The 6,117-nt window shown below is 52.1% G+C and overlaps 1 long non-coding RNA gene across 1 annotated transcript; it reads left to right on the top strand.

The window, feature by feature from the left end:
* The first annotated feature begins 244 nt into the window (after nt 1-244).
* LOC115940108 (uncharacterized) lies at nt 245-5,544 on the top strand. The gene is made up of 2 exons (XR_014139075.1): nt 245-2,939; nt 3,275-5,544. It is a non-coding gene; the product is annotated as an uncharacterized LOC115940108 (long non-coding RNA).
* The last annotated feature ends 573 nt before the right edge of the window (nt 5,545-6,117 follow it).

Below are 6,117 nucleotides of genomic sequence, written 5' to 3'. Positions count from 1 at the left end.
GCTCCAGCTGCCACGGCCAGGCTGGCCCTCTGCGTCAGCCTTTTAGGGTAAAGTTCAGGACAGCACAAGCCCACAGCCGTGCCACATACTAAAGCCAGGGATTACGGTGTTGATTTACTTGGCTTCTTGGCTAATCTACAGTGATAGGGGCTGGAAGAGGGAATAAAAGGGTAAAGCCAAACCCTAGCAAGCCAGCGAGTCCTGCAGGATGTGCTCCCTCTGAGAGCAGGCAGCCGAGCGGGTCGTTCGGTTTCTGTACTATATCGGGAGGCCTGGGCCGTTCTTGGGCAGCAGGAAGAACTGGGTGAAAGGTCCTGATTGCTGAGGCCATAATAATTCCAGAATCTGTGGCTATTTCCTGAGAAACTTCATGCCTTACAGATCTTAGCCAAGGCCGCTTCCTGGGCTTTAACAGAATGTGGGAGGTGGAGGGGCCTTTGGAGCCCGTGTTCCGCACGGGCTTCTTCTCCTTGGAAGGTGCACTGAGGTCCCCACTCGGCACCTGAGGGAGCAAGCTGTCTGCCCACAGACTAGGGCACTCTCCACGGCACCGCGACAGGGTCTGGCGGAGGCTGAGCTCCGTTGGTCCCGACAGGGGCCTTCGGTGGCAGACCTGCATTTCCCTGATGAGCCTGGCTGGAGACCCATGTGTTCTTGACACCTTGGGCCAGACCAGAATGAAATCGTTTTTTTGGATTTGGTAAACTTGCGTGTCGAGGTCACTGGTGATTCTCCATCGTGTCTTTCTGGGTGTGCGGGCTGCGGGAATCCCGGAGTCACCCACAATACCCAGTGCTGCTGGCCACACATGGAAGCTTCAGAAACAGCGGGACCCGGGTAGCAGGTACAGGCCTCGGGCTGGCACGGGGGCGGCTCGCAATCCTCAGGACTGTGATGCTGCATTCATTAGGGCTTTGCGGACAGCCAAGATTTTCCTACTTGTGGCATGACAACAGTCCGGGGCCAATCAAGACCAGAGAGTGTGAGGGAGTTGCCCGAAGACACACTTTAGCTGCAGAGCTGGGACCAGAACTGCTTTGTTCTGAGTCTTACTATTTTTTTTTTTTTAAAGATTTATTTATTTCACAGAGAGAGAGAGCACAAGAAGGGGGAGCGGCTGGCAGAGGGAGAAGCAGGCTTCCCGCGGAGCAGGGAGCCCGATGCGGGGCTCGATCCCAGGACCCTGGGATCATGACCTGAGCTGAAGGCAGTCGCTTAACCAACTGAGCCACCCAGGCGCCCCTGTTCTGAGTCTTAGTCCTAAGCTCCACCTTACGTGGGGTTCCTGGTGGGTACTGGGGTATAGTACATACTAATGGACTAATTGCTGGGAGCTATCTCTGGGCCTCAGGTCCGGCCTCTGGAAACAGGGATGCTAAGTCCGCTCTCAGCTTTCCGGTTGTTAACTCCAGAGCAGACCGCCTGCCACACCAGGGAAGTCATCAAAGGGACAGAAATATCATCAGGATGGGTAACACAGCAGTTCTGCTTAATGTAAAACTTTGCCCTCTTGGGGAGGGGGAAGAGAGAGGGAATGGTTCCGGAGTCTCCGGAGGAATGCTTCGGGAGGCATCCTGGTTTCCCCGCTGGTACAGCCTTCCCGGCAGGCCCTATTAATATGCACCACAGTCTTGGTCCACTGGTTACCAGGGCAGCCTGAGGCATGGGGCAGGCACGCGCTCTGGAAATGCTGCAGGCAGGGCTGATGAGGCTCGGGCTGGGGGGCTCCGCTCAGGCCGGCCGCAGCCCACAGGAGCCAGAGAGGCTTTCCTGGAGCCCAGGCCTCTCCAAGAACTCTTCAATCGTACTTCCATAACCACGATAACCGAAAAGGCAGCAGTGTATTCTGGGTCATCTGAATGACTTCCTGATGACCAAGTACTGCCGCCATCTGAGTCCCAGGCTGTTTGCATTGACCCTGGCAGACGGCACCAACCTTCCTTCTTATGAGCCCATAAGGGGTAGGCTCAGGAAGTGAGTAGAGGCTGTCCCAGCACCCTGTGTGGGTGGTGGGGAATTTCAACCACACCCCAATGGACGTGGGCCAATTTCAAAGGAACCATTTAGAAGGCAGCCCACAGAAGGGTTCATCCACTCACCCGTCCCACTGTGCAGGCCCTGCAGGGACGTCACTGGGAACACCGCCGTAGGGACCTTTGAGAACCCAGCGAGAACACCAGTAAAAACCGTCCCCCCTAAATTGACTTCTTCAGGATTCTGGACATTAACTAAAGGCTTGCAACAACCAGGGGGTGTTTATTTAAGAAAAGCGAATGGTTCTCAGCACCAGTGAGCCTTGGGGCATCATCACTTGCCCTCTTGCCAGACCCTGACCCCAACTCCCAGGTGCCTTGCAAATCAGCAGCCGCAATTGGGACAAACCAGCACTACGGCAGCCCCGGAAGGGTCAAGAGGGGGTTGGAGCTCTTTCAAAGCCCTGCATTCAGAAAACTCATTTGTCACATCCAGCAGTTCCCTGGAAAACCCCCACTGCCAAGTCTTGGTTTTATTTGACCCAACCGCTGTTTCCCATGGTGTCTGTTAAAAACAGTCGGCAGCCATTTATTTGACATTGGGGCCAACAGCAAGCTAACAAAACAGCCTAAAAAAAAAAAAAAGAAAGAAAAGTGTTGGAAAAGGAGGTGTCCAAGGGGCCTTTGAAAAGGCAGCAGGCTCCTGGGAGCCCAGAACACCACACGCGTGGCCTGCACCTGCTCATGAGAAACCTCAACCAGAAGGGGCGGGGAAGGGCCGAAGGAGAAACACTCTGCACCCAGAACTCTACATCCAACAAGGCCTTCCTGGAAAGATGAAGAGCAACAAAACCTCCAAAGAATTCAGGGCTGGCAGACCTGCTCGCAAGAAATGCTGGAGGGAGTCTCAGGCTGGAACCAAGGAAACTGGATGACTACAGAGCACCGGGAAAGGTCGCTACACAGGTAAGTACGCAAGACAGGATGAATGTATTTTTTTATAATTCTTTCTCCTATTTGATTTAAAAGATGACTTCATAAAGCAATAACAAATCTATTCACTTTATACAACACATAAAAATGTAATTTGTAGGACAATACTACAAATGGGGAGGAGGGCATGAGCTATATATAGGAGCCAAGTTTTTGTACGCTATCGAAATGGCATTAATCCGAACTGGATGGTTATGAATTAAGATGTTCATTATAATTCCTAGGGCAACCACTAAGAAAATCACAAAAAAATACATGTTATGACAGACACGGCTGAGTGAACTAGTGCACTGGGCAATCTTTTTCAGCAGACCCCGTGCTCGGGGGCGCTGGGGAGTCAGGGTGCCTGGGACAGATGGATCACTGCGTCCGCTCCAGGTGGATCTAGTCGGCGAACACACGGTGTGCACAAGGACCCACAGTGATGGAGCGCGGCAGGTGCCGTACCGGGTGACAGAGCGTGAGGGCTCAGACTCGCGGAGAGGAGCCCACGTGGTGGCCTGGGGGGGTGGGAAGTCTGGGGAAGGGCGTTCTGGAGGGAGAAGAGCGTTTTGTCTGGGAACCACCAAGGCCAAAGGGACCCGAGCATGGCCTCGGGGGCAGATGAGGTTAAGCACCAGCTCGATCGTGCTGGGCTTCAAGCATTGGAAGTTTGGATTTTGGCATGATTATTACGAGAGAATTTTGAGTGCCATGAAATGGTTTGTCTTAAACAAGTTGACTTGGTCCACGACGTGAAGGGTTGGGAGTGCTACCTACCGCGGGAAGCCAGTATACACCAGGGTGGACTGCATGGGAGACGAGGAAGAGGGAGAGGATGGCGCCCCACTTTCTAGCTTTAGTATCTAGTGGGCAGTGGTGTGATTTCCTGAATCAGTGTCTAGGGGAGGCCCAGGCTTCTGAGGAAATCAAGTATTCAATTTTGACATAACACACCTGAGAGGTCGAGACATCTAAGACAAGAAAAGCCCACAGAGGTCAGGGGGGCAGGTGTGAGCTTTGGGGCCTTCGGGAAATGTGGTAGTAAACGTAGGGAAACCAGGAAGAGGGTGCAGGGAGGACAAGGGCCCGCCGAGGTCTGGCAGAGAAGGAAACAGCAAAGGAGACTCATGCCCACAGTGCGCCAGAGGAGACCCGGAGAACAAGGTTTCATGGAAGCAGGGAGAAGGCATGCGGAGTCACCAGCCGTGTGCGATGCTGCTGAAAGGTCAAGGAAGCAACCAGGAGGACCCATGGGTGTGCTGACAAGGGGGTGACGAGCAGTTTGGGCAAGCGGGCCGCGCCGTCAGTGGCATGGCTGAGACGTGGCGGTCTCGATACGGTAAGCGGCTGGACAATCTAGTTTGAGCAAAATTCCATCATGTTAATTTAAATTTGTAATGTGATTTTATAATTTGTATTAATTGTGAGCTGCAGAAGAGTTTATGTCAATAAAGATTTTATTTATTTATCTGAGAGAGTGCAAGTGGGGGGAGGAACAGAGTGGGAAAGACTCTCAGAGTCCACGCTGAGCACAGAGCCCAACACAGGGCTTGATCTCACGACCCTGACATCATGACCTGAGCCGAAACCAGGAGTTGGACACTTAACCGACCGAGCCGCCCAGGCACCCCTGCAAAATAGTTTTGAATACATACCTGGTTTTATATTTGTACGTACTGTACTTCAATGAATCTAAGACCACATTTATGTACCACTAAGAAAAACATTATCTTTCCGAACATGATGCTTTTTCATTGATCGTAAGACTCATTTTTGATTTCAGAAATGCTAAAACATAAGGAAAAAAGGCCTAGAGGTGAGTGATTGAACACAGTATAAAGTAACAAAAAATTTAAGTCAAATCTGGCAGTTGCTAGAATTTCTTCAGAAGCTCAGATATCACATGAGCAGAGAGAACACACAATGGTATTGGTCCTTGACATTAACCAATTGCTGACACCTTTAAGATGGTTTCCTCATCTGTAAATAGGGCGGCTGGGAAGCAAACCAGAACATCAGCACACCACAGGTGACTACCAACCACCTCCCATCGGCACCTCAAGGGAATGAACTCGTTGTCACTGAAATCTGGAGCTGCGGCACCACGTTTGGAACACACAACACGCTCAGTCCATCCAGCACGTCAGTCAACTGCCTGCGGATGGGATCAACGCACTGGGGAGCAGGCCCGGCCCAGCCTGTAGTATCTCCAAGGCTCAAGGTTGGATGCAAGCTCTGTTAAGGGTGCAGGTTTCCCTGCTGTGTTCATGACACGCAGAACAGTCTCACTGTATGTTAACTGACATTTAAAGAAAAACTTGGAAAAAAAGGAACGTAACTATCGGAGTGACTAGGTGAACAGCACCACATAAAGGAAGCCCAGACCACCTCCAGACAGGGCCCGGGTCCTCCAAGGATCACTTGGTGAGAGCTGGCTTCCGGCACGAACATGGTGTTCAAAGTTCCCATTTACACAGAAATTCTTTTCAGATGAAAAAGGCTGCCCGGGTGAAGTGGATCCAGATTTAACAAAGTCCCACACACGGAGGACCCATGTAGAACACAAGGCCTAAGAATAAACTCTGTTAATGAGAAATCAGTACTGTGCTGTCAAAGAAAATTTTGAGTATTTGAAAAACTGTATTTTATTAATAAAGTCAGTGATAACGTTTGCTTCGCGGTCGGGACTGGCTCTGTGCACCATCACTGGGAAAGCGCCACTCAAGTGGGACTTAAGAGTCAACTTGGTGGCCACTGAGCAAAGGAAACCCTCCTTCCTCCTTCTCGCTGGTCCCTGCGGAGAGGGAGGGGTGTGGTCGGGGTCTGAAGGAGGTTCTCCCAAGCCCCCCCCACAACACTTACTGGCAACATTCCCTGCCCTTGAAACGACTCAGTGTTGTGGGATCTGAATCAGATCCTGTCTGCGGTGGACATCAAGCAAGGCCCAAGGAGAAACAGGAAGTGACTCTTAACTTCCCCTTGTCTTCAGGTGGCCTACGGGCAAGCAGCAGGGAGAGGGAGAAGGCTCTAGCTCTGCTCAGTGCCCCCACGGCACGAAGCCCCCCACTCAAGGTGGGGGCTCTGAGGGTGCAGGGGAGAACAGTCACTACTGGGGACTAACTCTCCTCACAGACCCTCCAAGGCCACTCAGCAGCTGGGGTCGATCGAG

The sequence above is a fragment of the Leptonychotes weddellii genome, chromosome 12, assembly GCF_054177405.1.
Source record: "Leptonychotes weddellii isolate Sample4059 chromosome 12, ASM5417740v2, whole genome shotgun sequence".
NCBI classification, from domain to species: Eukaryota; Metazoa; Chordata; class Mammalia; order Carnivora; family Phocidae; genus Leptonychotes; species Leptonychotes weddellii.
Note: the sequence above shows the minus strand (reverse complement) of the source record. Positions and strands in the feature narration are given on the sequence as shown.